A 19,934-nucleotide genomic window follows, 5' to 3' on the forward strand; every position below is an offset into this window, starting at 1 on the left:
TCTTACTCTCGCAGGCTCGACTGCGAAGGTAGACGTCAAGATAGCCGCCGGTTAAAAGATAGGGAGAAAATTTTCCTCTCCTCAAACAAAACCACGTGTTTTCGCCAAATGACAGCAATACTCAATTGTATTAGTGAGAGGCAACCGAGTCACTGAGTACATGGAGAGGTTTATCATGACAAGTGCATAATGTGGGTAAGATTTTTATTGACTCTGTCGTGTTTAGTGACTGTTGCGATTACCTGAGAAGCAACCAGCAGGACGCCGCAGTATTCTATATTTTCTCGAGATGCATAATATGCATAAGACGAGATATACATTTATTTTCTTCGATATCATACAGTTACGTCTTTAAAAAGGGCGTAACTCCAATTTTTTTCAAATTCCACCCGGAGATGCAGTAGAGCCCCAGAATTCAGTTCCAAGTATTAGTTTTGATGGAGAATTTTTTTTGTTAATAACGGTCAGGGGAGCACCGTGATACACGGTGCGAAATTTATTCACCGCATGCAGAAATGCTACACCCTTAATTTGTTTTACTCAATATTGTGCGGTTACTTGCTAAGTTTTTTTTTAAACTTTATTAAGTGTTATTTTAATCTCCAGATTATGTTCAACACCGTACTTGCTAAATGGACACGGTCGGTTAAAGTAGCTGTTCCTTAAATAGTTCGTTAAAGTAGTCGCTGAATTATTCGCTGTTGGTTTGAGCGAGACAGAGTATATGTCAAAAAAAAATTAACCAGCAATCTGCGGTGTATTGTTCGAAATGAACGTTTATCAGCAATGAACTTTCTGCTGTACTATAGATCTCGCATAATTTATCAAAAGGACCTAAAGGCTGCCTCACACATCGGGAAAATTTTCCAGCGGATTTTGAGCCCCGTGTATTTTAAATGGGGCCGGGATTTTGATTTTCCGTGTCCAAATTCCGAAAACATCGCATATGCAAAAATGCATGGGGAAAAAATCCGCGAACCAAATTCCCGAGGTGTGAGGCTACCTTAAGTAACATTTTTTTCATGAATTAATTTGAGTACTGCAATCAACAGAACAACATGAAAGCTATTGCGATTCTTTTCTAAAATTAGCATACTGGCTCACCAGTTACGCGCCGGGTCCCATGCGCCGAGTTGTGCGCCATGCAAAAAGTAAATAAACCAATGAATGTCAAATAGATGTGAGCCTTCGGTAAGCTTTTCCACATTCGCTTGTAAGGTATGTAGCATATTGTCGTCCCTTTACGAAAAGATATTTTTAAGTGAAATTGTTCGAGGTTTAGTAGTTTTTTGCTTTTCTTTCGCCTGTGTTGCGTTCGGGATATTGTTTAAGTGGATATTAGTAGTGCAATTATGTTTAATTTGTGATGTAATATTCTACACTTGAGTAAAGTACCATAATATGACACAATACCTTAGCGGCGCACAACTAAGCGAGGCAGAGGTGAATGAGCAAAATGCTATAATATCTCGAGAATCACAATATTGATTGCAGTATTCAAATTAATTCATGAAAAAAAATGTTACTTACGTCCTTTTGAAAAGTTAAGCGAGAATTCATGAAAAAATTGTACTGCCAGGTCCCTTTTGAAAAGTTATGCGGGAAATGTAATAAAATGCGTAAAGCCAAAATAGAACTTTTGGGAACTTGCAAGTGTTCTGATTTGTTTAAGTTGACTTTTGGTAAATTTATTGGTCAATATTTAAGAAGTGTAGTTAAAAGAAAAGTGCATACTTAGTTTATTCAAATTTGATTCAGACTATCTTTTGAAAATGGTCAAAAAGGAAAAACGACCCTTCCTACAAAAAGTAATGTATGGGGTGACTATCGCAAAATTAGTCAAACTTTCTAATAAAACTTTTGAAAACTCAAAATTGAACCCTACACTAAAAAAATCGATTTAAAAATTAAAAGTCGATTTGCAAAAAACGCCCTTTTCGATTTGGACGAAATTTTGTCTCAAGATAGGTGATTATGTTCCTACCAACCGTCCATACATCGCATAGCTGGGCACTTTGAAGGAAAAAATTTCTAACAAAAACTTTTTCTTGACGGAATTGATTTTTTCAGTGTCTTTAAGGGGTGGATTTAACATATGTATACATAATATACTCATATTAAGTATTCCTGTACAGTCAGGCAGAGTACAATGTTTTGGTCGTAACTGGTCGCAACTAAAGAAGCTAATAATGGAATATAATATTTTTTTTTGAAGATATAAACCCCTTCTTAATATTACTCTTAATTTAAAAACAAACTATATTTAGTGGCTAAATTAGACAATGTATCATAAAAATAGATTTGCTTGGGGTTCTATAACGATGGATTTCATTGGTTTAATTTCAGATGAAAATACACTGAAAATATTTCCGACAAGAAAAAGTTTTTGTTAGAAAAACTTTTTTTCCTTAAGAGTGCCCAGCTTGCGATGTATGGCCGGTTGGTAGGGAACATAATCACCTATCTTGAGACAAAATTTCATTTAAATAAAAAAGGCGTTTTTCGCAAATCGACTTTAAAATTTTTAAACTGGATTTTTTCAGTGTAGGGCCCAATTTGGATTGTTTAAATATTTTCACTAGAAAGTTTGACTGATTTTGCGATGGTCACCCATACAACACTTTTTGTGGGATGTCGTTTTTCTATTATATCCATTTGAAAATATTAGCAAAAAAATTTCAGCTCTTTTCAAAGGATAGTCTAGATTAAATTTGGAAAAACATTTTTGTTTTCATTTCGGATCATCTGGTGATTTTTCATTTCTCATTTTTCATTTCTTCTTACTTTTCACTCCTCACTTCGCACTTCTCACGTCTCACTTTTCACTTCTCACTGCTCACATCGGCCCATAGGGGAAAGAAATGGCAGAAATGACGCTTAACTTTTAAAAAGAACATATGTCACCTTTTTTTTCATGAATTAATTTGTGTACTGCAATCAAAAGCTATCATATTAGTCTGTTGATCGCAATATTAAAATTCATTTATGAAAATATGTTTCTTAGGTCATTTTGAAAAAATAAACGAGAATTTTCAGTGTATACATGAAATCTTAAAATAGGTACCTTTTAACTCCTTACTGGGTTTCTATGTTTCTTTGTGAAGTTTTTTCTTCCCGTGTAAGCTGTGTATTCTATGCTGTCAGTGTGCCGGTTTCGAATAAATTGTGTCTTGGGAGAACATAACCTAGAAAATCGATAGCTTATTTGAAATATGAAATAATGATGTCTCATAACTCTTTGAATATTTACTATTTTTTGAGAAGTGCCATCATTATGAAACTCAATAGTGAACAAGAAGAAAGCATTCCCCATCGAATGCAACTTGTTGTAGCAAAATCGATTCAGGTTTAGTACTAGAAAATTGGCTAATGTTTCAATGTGCACACACATACGCACACACACACACACGGACAGACACACACGGACAGACAGACATTTGCTCAGTTTGTTTCAGAGCTGAATCGAATGGTATATAATACTATGGGTCTACAAGCGCTCTATAAAAGTACGTTTTGGGAGTGAAATGAAAGCCTTTCTGGTACAACTTTGTTGTACGAGAAAGGCAAAACCAAAGAAGGTATAATTGCATAGCATAGCTTAGCATTGTTACGGTAAACTTCGTAGATTGGACACTAGTGATACTCATGTTTTTCTCCTGAAATCCTTATTCAGATTGCTATCAGAAATCAAGGTGGTGTGGTCCTCAGCAGTGTGGACTCAGCGACACCCTCATAAGTACCACGGAGTTGAATATTAGAAGGAATTCGTTGGGTCAGGATTTGCCTGTAGCTGACCTGACAATATGACCTTGGTAGATCTTACACAGTAACACACCACGCAAAGGTGTCTACCCAGCGCTGCGGGTACAAAACCAAATAATGTATAATTGCGACGACAAAAAAAATCCGGAGAGAAAGGGGATGTGTGGGACTAGACAGCCCTGTTATATACCGTTCTATATTATATGCGGCTTGGTGTTGATGATGAGCAAGCAGCCAAGCATCGTTCTCCCTCAGTGCGAGTTTAACAGTGACCCGACTAAGGCGATCTCTCCGCCGAGTGCAGTGATGTGCTTTGGGTGATTTCCTGGTGCAGTTGCAGGTTACACAGATAATATCAGTTATTTTATATTCAATTGAAGGTCATATGCATCGAAATTGTAATATGCATTGGGCACACACAACCATTCAAAAGTGTAAGAAGGGTTGCGTTCACTGTAGGTGGATTAAGTCGGTTTTTTTTGTTTTTAAAAGAGATTTATTGTTGATTCAAAAAGAGTTGTATGTTTGTTTCAATCGATTATTTGGTTTAATATAAATAGGAAAATACATTATTGTTTTATTATCTAAAATATTTTTATATTTTTTCCGAGTTTTGTTCTCTTTGTTTTAAATACATTTCATTACTTTTTTTTACTTGATTCGTCCTCCTGTAACTGCCGTTTTGTTTTTGAATTTAGGCAGGTTTTATGTTGATATTTATCTGAAATACGCCAACAATATTTACCTGGCAATATTTTTTGTTTTTAATGGAAATATATGGCACTTACCTGGTTACATCTCCGTGGATTTATCTCTGGAAATTCCGTCTTTCCGACTTCTACTACTCCTTTCCTACCGGGAAGGTTGCGGTCGTTGGGATGCTTCGTTTCAGAACCAAATAATATGTTCTGAAAATTGAATTGTCACTTATCAATGGTTAATAAAAATATATTAATGAACAAACCTCACTAATTGGCAATGGCATTCTCGCGCACTCCGGCTGCTCGCGTATTTCACAGCGATCCATTTCTGGCCACTTCCACTTGACAAAAAATGTTTTTCAGTCGACCATCAGATTGCTTGATTTGTTTGCGAAAATCAAGCTAAACAATCACAAATGCCCTATTTGATTTTAAAAAATTAACGGGCGTATGCAAATAAATATAATTATGGACCAAGGCAAAATAAAGTCCCCGAAGAAATTGTCATGTATAAGCGGGTAGCATCTTCTTCTTCAATGGCTCCAACTGGAACATGGCCCGATTTTCAACGTATTCTTTCAGCATTTCCTCGTATGTATCTTGTGTGGCAAGTACAATGGACGCACTATATCTAGGGTGTCAAGAAAGTTTCCAACCCGAAAGCATCCTAGACCGGATACAGAATCGAACTCGGTATATCAATAATTCTTCGATATCTGTCAAAAGTAATCTTGCTCTGAAAGCATGGTTATTTGAACATTTTGAACTGTCACTGATAAGTTTAATTTGATTTCAATTTGCGAAACGGAACAAAGCCTTAATATAAAATCGAAAACAAATATTGTCCACAAAAACCTATTGAGTTATTTTCAAATGCTGTAAACGATGGAAGTCATTCGAGCTTTTATGAAAAGCTCATTTTCTAAGAAGTATTGTTGAAATACTAATATTTGTAATTGTTATTATGTTTGCAAATCTTGTTGAAACAATAAATTTCATAGTATTTTAATAAAATTTGATAGTATTTTTAATAAAAATTTGATGAGACTTTGACTTGTTTGTTTTCTAGATCTCCAGGGTGTTTGAAACGCTATAGTTACACATTTTCGGTAGAGATTTTGAAGCCGGTGCGTTGTTCCCCATGATTCAACCGATTTAGCGCTGATTGTAATTTTTTGTGAGATTTTTCCTGTTACCATCGGAGGCCGAAAAGAACTACACCGTCGGCGAAGAGGTGCGTGCTTCAGCAGGAAGCTCTGCATATATGGTGTCCATTGCAATGGGAATAGCGTAACACTTATCACTGATCCTTGACGTAGGCATTTTTCCATTATTGTTTCCTGTGACAGAAGTATTGTTGGCTTTAACACGAAGGTCCTTCGTTCCCAGAGATTTTTGGTTTTTTTGTGTCTTTATTAAGGTTTTTTGGATGTATTTAACAAATTTCCGTCTGTATTTTCCCACTCTAGAATTTTTGTTCAAGTACCAGCCCTACACTTGAAGTGGTGTCCGAAAGCCTTTCTAATGTCGAGAAAGATTGCTTGTGTAAAGATCTTTTTTGTGCATAAAGCTTCTCTGCTGCGGTGTCAAAGTGTGCGATGAACTGCAAACGCGATGGGCTTTTCAGCCTTCGAGGGTGGCATGAGCGGAACAGCTAGACGCCATCATCGACTTTGCGTCATCGAAGCATACTATCAGTGATAAGGACCTCAAGAGGATGTTGCGCTGAAACTTTGAAGAGTCGATATTGGACGCCAAGCTGGAAGAGAGGCGGTCGGGACGGCCAGAAATCTAAACCCGTGAAATCCGTGAAGTCGAGGTCTACCCAGACAAGAGGCCCAAGGATTCGCCGGACTCGGGCAAGGTCGAATCGACCGAAGGGCGTTACCAACAGCAGGCAGTGGTGCCAAAAGTCTACCCAGACTGAGGGCTCAAGTAATCGCCCAGGCAGGCGTCAGGGGTGATTGCTCAACCAGAGCAGACCTTACAAAAACAGGGAGACAGTCTCCAGGGGATAGCAGGCTCCCTGGAGGCCAAGCTCAAAAAGAGCGGAGGTTACTACCCCGAACAAAGGGTGAGTGGGGCTGGGATGCTGAACTCCAGGCCGAAATTACCTCCAAAACCAGGGAGGAAGGACCTGGAAAGGTCCAGACCCAGACCAGGGAAATAGAGGGGATGACGCCTCCTGGACCCTAGTCCAAAGAACAAGAAGGAAACCGAAGACGTCAAGAAGGAGGGCCGTAATAACGAAGGCCCAGCAGGCGAATGAAAGGTATGAGAAGTCTAGAGACGGCGGACGAGGGCCAGAGTACTCGGACGTCTTGAACGTGATGAGGGGTGACGTCGAAGCTCGGTAGACTCGGCGCCGACGTACGTCCGAATAAGACGTACCCGGATGGGCGAAATGATCCCTCGAGCTGAAGCGGGGCGTCTCGCAAAAAGGGCGCCGCATACAAAAAGAAGTTGGCGGAGGAAGTCCTAGACGAGACGGTCGAGGTGAGAGAGCACTCGACGGAAGTGAATCTAAGGGTTAAAGATCTGGACGAGATCACACCGAGAGTCGAAGAGGCTCGTCTGCGGCACTGCGGCGACAGTGTGAAGTGGAGACTTTACACCGCAGCTCGTTCGGCTACGGAAAGGTCGAGCAGGGACGCAGATAGCATTAGTTCGGCTATCTGCAGCGGACACACCTCAAAGGTAGTCAAGATTAGGGGAGCGTCAAAAGGTGGGATGGTCGGTATGCCCTGTGAGAGCATATACGAGCAACCCGAAGTTTATAGCTGAAAGTGCCTGGAACCGGGGCACAAGCAATGGGACTGCAAAGGGCCTGACAGAAGCAATCGAAATCTGCCGAGCGCTGCGGATTGGAGGGACATAAGGCACAATGCTGCACACAGGCCCTCCCAATTGTTGTTTGATTTGTTCCAGCAAAGCTGTGAGACAGCAAGCACCCATGGGGGAGTTCGATGTGCCCGGCGTTCAAGCGTGCTGCCAAAAGTCACAGTGCATGTAACGCAGCTAAGCTTGCTCGGCCTCACCCGAGTGTTTTGGTGTGCACTGGTTTAGAGAAACGGCGGAACACGTGTTGTTCGATGTGCTCACGTTTTCGCGCAAATCGCCCAAATCGTCTCGGAGCTACGCAGAAGGTGGCGCGTGGACACAAGGATGGCTAGTTCAAACAAGTAAGAGAATTGGTCAAGGGATCGGAGTCGGCTTCATGGGTCATACCGGTGGTCATGCTCTGTGGTCGAACTCGATCCTTTTAATCTCAGGAACATTAGTGTCCGCGCGAAGAACAACATGGTATCGTCGCTTTCGCGGCGTCAGTCAACCAGGCGGAGTTTCAAAGCCCGAGGACGGAAAGGGGTCCTCGTTAAAGGCTGGGGCAGGCGTAGGCACTGCGTCAGCAAATTCCCTCTGTGTGTTGGCGAATAGAACCCTGTAGCAGAGAAGGTAAAATTTGGGTGCACGCGGCATCATCATTCTTGATACCAGTCATGCAGAGGGAAGCAAGCGCAGAAGTCGACCCTTCCCACCTTCCGAAAAAAGCGAGTCACGATGCTCGGTGCTGCAAGGACACGCAGCTAACCTCGAGGGTGCGTTGTGCACTGGCCCCCCTTTGAAGCATTACTATCTGGTTGTACCGAAGGGACTATGGGCTTGGCAGCAATGGAAACGGCTTAGCGGGTCGGGGATGTAGTCCTGCCTCCCTCGTTTGCTGTTGGTGGAGGTCCCTAACCCCGCACTTCCTGGACAACCCAGGATGTCTGTTGAGCAGATTCCCCCTCCATTGCTTAGGAAAAAAAAACACACACACACACGTGTGCACAAACTAATCTAACTCATTTTAAGGTACTTATCCTTAACTAATTTATGCAATATGTTGCATTCGACGCAGAATCGATGAGCTCGGCGGTCTAGTGACTACCGCTTCTGGCTTATAAGCAAGAGGTCGTGGGTTCAATTCCAGGCTCGTCCCTTTCCTACTTTGTATTCCTATCTTAGTTCTTTCTGTGTTTCACGTTCTACCAAAACGATTCCTACTGTTATAACCTTCCACACAATTCCAAAACCTCCCGTGGCACCTATGTGAAATCGTAGAGTTCTCTGCATCTTTCTTAAGTATGTGTCCAACAAACCACCCTTCCCCTTCCTCAGCATTCGCAAGGACGTGGCCAGGACAGATCTCGACTATTGGAGAGTGCATTGCTTCCATCTAAGAGTTAGTGATTATTCCCAAATCAGTATCTGTGGTAACGGATGAAAGTGATGCTACTTTCATACAATAATAGTCTTGGCTTGTACCACCTACGAATTTGTGCGAACTGCTAAATGCTAATGCTAATGTTGCATTCGACGCAGAATCCTGTCCCATTGTTTCGTATTGAAAATTGGCCGAATCGGACTATTGGCTTCGGAGTTATGGCCAAAATATATTTTTTACAAGAAAAATTCTCCCTTAGGAGTCGTACACTTTTTACGTAAGCAATTTTTCTGGGTTTTTTAACCCCCCCTCCCCACATGTAAGATATTTTTCATACAAATGTTTTTTTATTTATATGGAGCGTAAGATATTGACCGACCCCCCTCCCCCATAGTGCTTACGTAATATGTGTACGACCCCTTACTTTTTAGGCACTTATTCTTAGCTGATTTGCTCGCAACAAGTTTCATTCGACGCAAATTCATGTCCCATTGTTTCATATTGAAAATTGGACAGATCGGACTATGGGTTTCAAAGTTAAGGCCAAAATTCATTTTTTTTACATAAGAAACACGTACAAAATTCTCACTCATTTTTCACTCGCGTCTTTAACAGCACTCCACTCAACTCAATACGACTGCAACCTTGGCTGCAACGCACAACTCTCATTTCTAGATTGCTTTGAGAATACGTCTCCACATGCAGCAAATAAATAATAAAAATTACAGTGGTGCGCCTTCCTTAGTCGTGCAATAAGATGCGCTGCTACAAAGCAAGCCCACGCTGTTGGTGGCTGGGTTTGATTCCCGATCCGGTCTAGGAAATTTTTGGGTTGGACATTTTCTCGACTTTCCCAAAGTATCAACGTGTTAACCTCATGATATACGAATGCAGAAATGGTCACTTGGCTTAGAAACCTTGCAGTTAATAACTGTGGAAGTGCCAAACGGCTAATACTCGCGCCCGGTAATCTTGCTCTTAGTGGTGTGCCCGGCAGTAAGTGTGGAAACGCGAGTAAATTTTGTTTTGTATTCTGAGATTCTTGTCATTAACGAGTCGCTAGTTACAACATCCAGTATAGCAAGGTCTCAAACCTCTATTCCAATATATTTTTTTTTATTCCAATACAATTCAATACAATTTCTGGCATTATTTCTGGTACAAAAGTATTTTCTTAAATCATTTTTTTTTCCTTCTACATGAGGTAGTATTGTTTTCTACAGTAGTTTTTTTCTGCGTGTAGGGTGGTTCTAGTTAACTGGAACGCGCGCTCGCTTCAGAGCAAAACAATTGAGCTAAAGAATTTCCTCGAGAAGAAGGAAATAGATGTGGCGTTCATCACTGAAACGCACCTGAAACCGGAGGTAAATGTTACATTTCCGGGTTTTCGCATCGTGAGGCTAGACCGTCCAACCAGGGGAGGTGGTGTGGCCATCGCTCTTCGATGCAACATAACCTGTCGCCAGTTGCCAAGCTTCCAGCTGTGTGTCATCGAGGCCGTTGGTGTCGAAGTTACCACTTTCGTCGGAACAGTCACGCTCATCGCAGCATACTGCCCAATTCATGCCAAAGTCGTCGATGGTTCTTCGGTGCCCTTCGGAGGGACATTATCAAGCTAACGCGCAGGCAGGGTCAGTACATCATTGCTGGCGACCTGAATGCCAAACATCAAGCCTGGGGTAACCGTTGCGGCAATCGAAACGGCGCCATCTTGAGAAGCGCTATGAAGAAAGGCCACTACACGATCCTGAGCCCCGATTCTCCCACTAGGCTGAATCGGTCCGGGGTAGATGCAACAATCGACCTATACATCACCAACATGAACGATCACATCTCGCAACCAGTCGTTTACCGGGAGCTCAGCTCGGATCACTATCCGGTGGTGGCGGAAGTGGGCTCCTCGGTTAACTGGCATCAGCAGTCCCGACAATACTATCCCCGAATCGACCGGGGTCGGTTCCGAAAGTTCGAGGACTACAACATCAAATACCAGCGACATCCGGAAAGACCTGAGTAAGTTGACGAGTAGCTCCACGCATTATAAGGCTTTGGTCTGATTCGCGAATGAAAATCAAATTAAACTTAAAAGTGACTGATTACTGAGTAGCCGTTCAATAAATTAACTTAAAAGTGACAGTTCATTCAAAGTTAGAGTAGAGTGGGGCAAGAGTGCGCGTGGGGTAAGAGTACGTTTTCGATTTTTTGAAGTAATGGAAAAAGATAAACTAGCAGCACTGCATCAGTTTGACAGGTATTCTGGCCAACTATTATCATGTGTAATTGTAAACGATTTGAATAAACGACAAGGGAGATATGTAGTTAGATAACTTTTTGGTCATTTTGCTAAAAATAATTGGGTTTCCGCAACTAGTATTCCATTACCATATATACGTTCAATCAGATGAACATTATACCATTTCGATAACCTATTGTGTAGAGTACTTTATGGTACAGAACACCAATCCGGTTGGTTTTCCAAGAAGTCAAAACCATTACTTGAATAATTTTTGGGACTGTGGGGTAAAAGTACGCAGGAACCGGTGGGGCAAAAGTACGCATATGAATCTTCAAGTTATGATGTCAAACCCGTATCTCCGGCCGAAATAAGACTTCTTCCAAAGCGTAAAGATCCACAACTAAAAAAAAGGGATAAAATTCAAAATTATCACAAATTTTTAGGATAAGTTGAAGTAATTCGATGTTAGACAGGACTTAGCGAACAAAGCACTGAAGCAAAATAATGAAATTGTATTATGACTTGTTGTACAACTAAACATAGTACGAAAACACAATTTCATCAAAATGATAATTTCATTTAATCAAAAGAAACATTCATAAATTCCGCAACGTTTAGCTGGGAGGGGTTGCGAGATGTATTGCGATCCATACAATTTTTAGAGGATTCATACAAAAAGTGTAAGATAGGGGGAGGGGTGATGAAATAGCCAAATTTTATGTTACGTGTTTGGTGGACTTTCTTTAAGGAAAATGCCTTTGTATTCGCCACGCGAAACCTGATATATATTTTTACCTCTGTAGTTTTTTGTATATATAAAAAACAATGGTTTTTCGTATGAAAGTGCACATTTTTAGGACTCCCTCCCCCTTTAACAGTTACGTAATCTTTAAACATTCCCTAATATATACTCATTGAACATCAATTAAATGTTATTAACTCTTATTTGTGTTAATATATACTTAAAGCACATGATTGGATAAATGCGTACTCTTACCCCACCCGATGCGCACATTTACCCCACCGGTGGGGTAAGAGTGCGTTTTTCACTTGTCTTGCAATAAGGGTTCTACTAAAACGGATCTCAATAATTTCAATATTTTTTCCACTGGGTAACATAAAGGAAGAGTATATGAATCATCGACACTGATTTGATATGCAGAAGCTTGCTTCATAAGGGCCACATGATCGATTGAAAACTAAATGCGTACTCTTGCCCCACTCTACTCTAATTGCCTAATAACTGCAAGTCATTTAACTGCAAAGCTTTTTAACTGCAATTCGATAATTGCAACAGTTTTGCAATTATCGGACCGCTAAACTTCAAACTGGTGTCAAACTCAATGACAGCTGCATTGCGCTGCACATTTAGATGCACTTTTATTGCATCTGACGTTGATTGGCAACCGTTTGACGTCTAGAATGCGTTGCAGTTATCGCACGGCATTCGTTAACTGAAAAGTAAACATTTTGCAGTTATCGAACGGCTACTGTACTATGTTTGAAACTTGATCATGAATATGCACAACATGTGATAGATTTAGTTCGGAAAATTTATTTGAGGGTACCCACTTCCTTCGGTGGGATTTGATCCCACGAAACCAGTACGCTACACAGTTAAAATTATAATGTAGTTTTACATTCATATCCATGCACATATTTGGAACATGAAAATATACTCAAAATTCAATCATTTGAAAAATTACATCAATTGAAAATGATGTTGTGTAAAATTCAATTACATAGAATTCTACATGTTTTCATTGACGTAAACCAAAATAGTATTTTTACATGTCGATGTATTTATCAATTGAAACATAATTTCTACCGTTTTAGCAATCATCGAATAAAAGTGGCTGCAAGCATACACGTGATCATGCGATGTGACAAAACCACGCGAAGGAATAATAATCATAAATAAACCACCGAATAAACCTCTACTATCGCACCACGTCACATCGCGCGATAACGCCTACTATGACATCCATCGTATCAACTGGTTGTAGTCCCTTATTCACCCGTGTTTTTTTTTTGTATGCCGTGTTACTCACCGATAACAACGATGTGCCTACTTAAATATATAACGCAATACAGGTGGGATAGGCTTGGGCTTGCTTGTTATATATTTCCCTATATTACCAGGTAAGGATTGTTTACATTTCAATAAATGTCAAGATGCGAATTGGAAGTGTAGATTTCTACATTCAAATCATGTGTGTTCAAATACAGCTGTTCTTATAAAACGGTGTTTAACCCTTAAATGCGCAATGTTGTTTTAAATCAACAAACCGAAAATACGTTTAATGTTAATGATTTCAATGGTTACACTAGTCAACAGTGTTTTACTCCCTTCAACCATTCTCAGTGTACTTGAAAGATTTTTCTTCGCTGAATTCAGTCATGTATTCAGATTTTTTGTAACACGTCCAGTTTTTGAGAAAAAAGGGTTTAAATTCACAAAACTACGTATTCTTATGGGAATTTGGTTTCTCTGTTCTGTAAAGCTGGTTTTCGGTTTATAACTTTGAGAAAGAGGTTTGAATTATATAGAAGAAATCGTACAAGATCTAAGTAAGTTGTTGAATCTTATTTGACACGTTCAATTGTTGTGAAAAACGGAATTGAATTCACAAAAGTACGTATTTTCATAGAAATTTGTTTTCTCTCCTCAACAAAGCTGAATTTCGGCTCCTCACTTTTAGAATAAAGTTTGAATTTTGTAGAATGGGCCTTGTAGAATGCATGTGGGTTGTTGGATTTCATTTGGCACGTGCATTTGTTGTGAAAAACGGAATTTCATTCACAAAAATATGTATTTTCATAGGAATTTGCTTTCTCTCCTCTGCAAAGCTGAATTTCGGCTCCTCACTTCTAGAATAAAGTTTGAATTTTGTAGGATGGGCCTTGTAGAATACATGTGAGTTATTGGATTTCATTTGGCACGTTCATTTGTTGGGAAAAACCGAATTAAATTCACAAAAGTACGTATTTTCATAGGAATTTGCTTTCTCTCCTCTGCAAAGCTGAATTTCGGCTCCTCACTTTCAGAATAAAGTTTGAATTTTGTAGGATGGGCCTTGTAGAATGCATGTGGGTTGTTGGATTTCATTTGGCACGTTCAATTGATGTGAAAAACGGAATTGAATTCACAAAAGTACGTATTTTCATGGAAATTCGGCTTATCTGTTTTGTGAAGCTAAAAATCCGTTTTTCACAACAAATCAATGCGCCATATGTCATCCAACCAACCATATGCATTCTGCAAGGCCTATTCTACAAAATTCAAACTTTATTCCCAAAGTGAGGATCCGAAATTCAGCTTTGCCGAGCACAGAATCCAAATTTCATTGAAAATACGTATATTTGTGAATTAAATTCCGTTTTTCACAACAAATGTACCTGCCAAATAAAAGACAACAACCCATATGCATTCTTCAAGGCCCATTCTACAAAATTCTAACTTTATTCTGAAAGTGAGGAGCCGAAATTAAGCTTTGCAAAGGAGAGAAACCAAAATTCAATGAATTAAAATGCGTTTTTCTCAAAAACTGGACGTGTTACAGAAAATCTGAATACGTACCTGAATACAGCGTAAAAAAATCTATCAAGTACATTAAAAATGGTTGAAGGGAGCGAAAAAAAGTTCAATTTTGTTGGATAGTGTTATTTACGTTAAAAATATTTCCGACGATTTCTAAAAAAATCGCCTTGCGCCTTTAAGGGTTAAATTAAACTTTTCAAGTGCAATTAATTTGATTGCACTTCAATAGTTTGAAGATTATCCACATTCTCAATGGAGCCAGTTCTGATAATTATTACCTAATTTGCGGTACATAACATTTAAATAGGCACAACGTTATACATACTAGCATCGAAAATAAGTATAGTATAGAGAGACATGTAAAAAAAAATTTGTAATTGGTAAATGTGACAAATTATTTACTTTATCAAATAAAAAATGTTCTAGGCTTAAATATTTTATTACTCTTTTTCAAAAATCAATTCACTGTATAGCAGTATAGCAAACAAGTCGGTTAAAAAAATATTTAAGAATCAATTCACTGGAGAACGGAAAACGTGTTTCGAAATCGGTTTAGCTGCTCATTTCAAAACTCGACAAGGCAGAAATAACTTTTCTGACACTACGCTGCCTTTGTCCTACAGAAATACTTAATGTAAACTTATGCTATTTCACTATGGTATTGATTTTGCTGTCTTCATCCTATCTCATTTTTACAAAAAAAAAATTACCAAAGACTTACCTACAGCTACTACGACTGGTCCCGGACCTCCAACAATAATGATATCATCAACACGGGTGCCGATCTAAAATAATTAATTTTAATTAAAATTTGCTCGAAACATAAAAAAATAATCTACTAACTTCTTGCGAAGCAATAATTCGTTGAAATTCTCTCCCACAAGTGAGCACAAAAACTGAAGTATCGCATGGTCAGTCGACGATGTATCCAAATTAGAATCAGTTTTGCGAGAGAGTGAGTACTGGATGATTTTTTCTCTTTTCATTGAGAAGTACTTCCGAAACTCACTCACATTCACTCCGGTGGCCCTTTCAAAATGAAAGTTCAACAGTTGTCTTCGCCGTAGCACAGGAAGCTGAGATATCATTCTAGACGTTTGAACTTTCTCGTCCAACGTGTATCTGACATAGGCCTGCGATTGTAGCAGAAATTCATCCGATAGTAAGGTTGGATCATCTCGAGCCAGCTGGGAAAGCGTACCCTTGTCACATTGGTTGGATGTATGTGCCCAATACTCACAGAGTGTTCCGGCTCGTGAGTTGCGTTTCTTCTTCGAACTGGTTGCGTTGTTAATTGCTTGTACTTCAGTATTCTTGAATCGATTCAAGTAGTTATTGCGGTTAATCATCTTATATTTTAACTCCACGTAGCCTTGGCCGGCTCCAAAGCCATCGTCATCTGTATAATCCAAAGCTGGGAATCAAAATCAATTTCAAAAATCTGCCTTGCGACATTCTCCATCGTATCAGCCCAGATCTGTGTATCGATCAGGCGGAGCTGCTCCACTACTGTGTTTGTTAATGTCGTAAGTTCAGTTTTGGCAATACGTATCGACGCTGGCGTGAAGACACTTGGATTTGATTTCTTGAATTCTTGCAGTGCACGCAAACGGCTTAGAAGATGGTCACTGAACTTGTTCCCATTAATACTGAAGCACCGGAATTTCATCTCCGTAGAGGCATGTTTTTTGGTACTTTTAAGAAGTTGTACCTCTTCCGGAGCGCTACGTTTCTGGACGGTATTCGGGGACCGGTTTTCAATGTCATCATTTTGGCTCATTTGGTTCAGTGGTCGTTCGACTTCAATAATACCTGCTTTCGAGTGACACTCTTCTTGCTCTTCATCCTGTTCGGTTCCTTCAAGTGGATCAATCGCGTCTTCATCTTGATGCAGTATCGATGGTTGAACACCTTCGAGAATAGCTGCTTTCGATTGACTTCCTTCCTGCTCGTACTCCTGATCGATGTCTTCTAGTTGATCAGCGTTGTTGATTATGATGTCTATGGCATTTTCGGATGTATCATTTTCTGCATGTGACTGTAGGGAGATTGTCTCATACACCAGTTCGGATGTGCAGGCGTCTGTTAACTCATCGTCATTAGACACAATCTACGAAGCAACCACTTCGGGTGGTTTCATTCCAGCAGTTGGTTGTAATTCGTCAATTTTTGACACGCCAGACACAATTTGAGCAATTGGATGCGGTGATTGATTTTCTTCTGGTTTTCTTCCAAGTGATTCTGCAAAAATAAAACAAAGATTCGTTAAAACATTAGGACAGCGAAACGTTTAAAAAATTTCTAGTTCTAGCAAAAATGCACTATTCGATAATACTAGCGTGACATTAGCATAATGTAAACGCCTATTAGCACATGGCAATTCATGTTCACATTGTGTTAATGTCCATAGTTTTTTTTATCTAACCCGTAAACTATGTATAGGTAGTATCCCGTTTACATATTCGCTAATTCTATCAAACAATGCACTATCCGAAAATACTAGTGCATAATTATAGCGCAATGTGAACAGGAATTGCCATCGCTAATAAGCGTTTACATTATGCTAATTTTTGCTAGTATTGTCGGATACTGTATTATGCTTCTCGAGACTTTATAGCATTTTGCTATTTCATCTCTGTCTCTCTCGATTGTGCGCCGCTAAGGTATTTGCCATATTATGGTACCTTGATTACGGAAATGCAAAATATTTCATCACATATTACACACGATTACCTAATGAGAATTATTACTACAGTATACTGATCCAAATGCAGTATAGCAGCAAATGTGAAAAAATAAAAAGATCCCGTTTATTCTACCAAAGCCTAACTATCCATCGAGGGACAATAATATGTTGCATACCTTAAAAGCGAATGTGAAAAACCGCGCCAAAAGATCACATCTGTTTGACATTGCTTTATTTACTTTTCGCATGGCGCACAACTCGGCGCACGGGAGCCGGCGCGTAACTGGCGCGCCAGGTTGCGGATTTAAGAAAAGAATCGCAATATTGTCCGCAAGAACTAGCGAATATGCAAACGAGCCAAAACGGTTTTTTTTTCTTGTTGGGTATTTCAATCACTGCGGCCATTTGTTAGATCTATTGTGATATATGCCCCATTTAATATAGCTGTGTCAAGTTAATGCATCATTAGAGTGCAGTGGGGCAAGAGTGCGCGTTGGGTAAGAGTACGTTTTCGATTTTCGACGTTATTAAAAGCAGTATCAGTATCAGTTTGCCAGATATTCTGACCAACTTATATTCATGTGTAATTGTAAACGATTTGAATAAACTACAAGAAAGATATAAAGTTAGATATTTTTTTGTCTTTTAGCAAGAAAAAATGTGTTTCCACAACTAGTATACTGACGGCATACACTACTAAGCGCTGAAGCGAAATTATGGAATTGTTGTTACACCTAAACATAGTCTGAAAACACAATTTCATCCAAATGATTACATTTCATAAATCGGGACTGATATGCGATTTGAACGTCACTTACGAAAAACGACGCATCCTTCAAAAAAGTGTTGTGTGGGTGACTATCGCAAAATCAGTCAAACTTTCTACGAGTATCATTAATGGGCGCGAGTATTTTGATCACCTTCGCAGCGCTGTAATTTTAGTTAGTCGCTCTTCTTCGACTATCAATTTAGTGGCTATATTTCGTACCAGTGACGTTTGACATTTGACAGTTATACTAATGACACACTGATGGTATTCGTACCATGGTACAAGTTGTATTACTAGTACCATGCTGGTACAACGTGGAAAATCATGGTACAATATGTTCTAGGGTATATAACCGTGGTACTTGTACCACAAGTGTGTCTTTAGTATTAAGAAAATAGCAGCGCTCTTACCGCGCTACTAAATTTGGTCACCTGTCAGTTGCGCTACTTTTATAGCAGCGCTTTTAGTAGCGACCGGTAATGTGTCAAATTATGATACTGCGCTGCCAAATGACTAATACTCGCGCCCGTTAATCTTGCTCTATAAAAATATTGGAAAGAATCCAAATTAAGCAATACACTGGAAAAATCAGTTTTATAAATTATAAGTCGATTTGCGAAAAAACGCCCTTTCTGATTTGAATAAAATTTTGTCTCAAGATAGGTGATTATGTTCCCTACCAGCAACTAAATATAGTTTTTTTTTTAAATTAAGAGTAACATTTAAAAAAGGGTTTAAAGCTTCAAAAAATATTATATTCCTTTTTTCGCTTGTTTAGTTGCGACTAGTTACGACCAAAACATTGTACTCTGCTTGACTGTACAGGAATACTTAATATTAGAAATCTATTTATATACATACAAATGAATTTCTGTCTGTCTGAACCTTATAGACTCGGAAACTAATGAGCCGATCGGCGTGAAAATTCGTATGGAGAGGTTTTTGGTGCTGGGGAATGTTCTTAAAATGGTTAGAGACCCCTCCCCGCTTTGGAAAGGGGAGCTCCCATACAAATGAAACACCAATTTCTTCATAACTCGAGAATCAATCAATCAAATGGAACCAAATCTGACATGTGGAGGTTTTGGATGCAAAGTTATGTTTCTGTGGTAGTTAGAAACTCCTCCCCCTTCTGGAAAGAGATTTAATTAGAGAATAAGTCAAATTTAGGCGAAACGAAGTTTGTCGGGTCTGCTAGTCTTCTTCTTCTTCTTCTTCTTCTTCTTCTTCTTCTTCTTCTTATTTTTTATATACATAAAAATGAATTTCTGTCTGTCTGACCCTTATAGACTCGGAAACTATTGAACCGATCGGCGTGAAAATTTACATGCAGAGGTTTTTGGGGTAGGGGAAGGTTCTTAAGATGGTTTGAGACCCCTCTCCCTTTTGGAAAGGGGGGCTCCCATACAAATAGAACAAACATTTCTGCTTAACTCGAGAACTAATCAGAGAATAAATCAATTTTAGGCGAAACAAAGTTCGTCGGGTCTGCTAGTACTACAATAAGAGATCGACGAAGACGCCATCTTGTTTCCAATCAAACCGTCAAAAGCGGTTCCATTTCGACTTGTTTACATTTTGCATCCATAAGAAGCAAACAGAAAGTTCAAGTGCTGCCAGTCTTATTTTTACGATATCATACATTTTCATACATTTCTAAGGGGGGGCCCTCCTTCGCCGTGCGGTAAGACGCGCGGCTACAAAGCATGACCATGCTGAGAGTGGCTGGGTTCGATTCCCGGTGCCGGTCTAGGCAATTTTCGGATTAAAATTTAAAAAAAATTTCTCGCTTTTAAACGATGTTCTTTACTGACAATCACTTTAAGCGCATCGTGACATTTAGAAGCTGACACGTGAGTACCTTAGGTAAGCGTGACACCCAGATTGACAACAACAAGCTGAGAGCCATAAAGAGCATCAGGTCGGTCAGCTGTCAAAATTGCAGGTGAGCACCGTTATTAATTGATTTTGTTGTCGTTTGATTGGACTGACGTCGTTTTTAATTGATAAATTGGATAAATCAGGGGGAGAAGGC

At 39.5% G+C, this 19,934-nt stretch overlaps 1 long non-coding RNA gene and 1 pseudogene across 1 annotated transcript; both read right to left on the bottom strand.

The window, feature by feature from the left end:
• Window positions 1–4,210: 4,210 nt before the first annotated feature.
• Window positions 4,211–4,865, bottom strand: LOC134223330 (uncharacterized). Its single transcript, XR_009982526.1, has 3 exons — window positions 4,727–4,865; window positions 4,551–4,670; window positions 4,211–4,483 (listed from the first exon to the last, which is right to left on the bottom strand). It is a non-coding gene; the product is annotated as an uncharacterized LOC134223330 (long non-coding RNA).
• Window positions 4,866–10,067: 5,202 nt separating this feature from the next.
• On the bottom strand, window positions 10,068–16,681 carry LOC134213544 (uncharacterized; annotated as a pseudogene).
• Window positions 16,682–19,934: the final 3,253 nt, after the last annotated feature.

This window comes from Armigeres subalbatus, chromosome 1 (assembly GCF_024139115.2).
Source record: "Armigeres subalbatus isolate Guangzhou_Male chromosome 1, GZ_Asu_2, whole genome shotgun sequence".
NCBI classification, from domain to species: Eukaryota; Metazoa; Arthropoda; class Insecta; order Diptera; family Culicidae; genus Armigeres; species Armigeres subalbatus.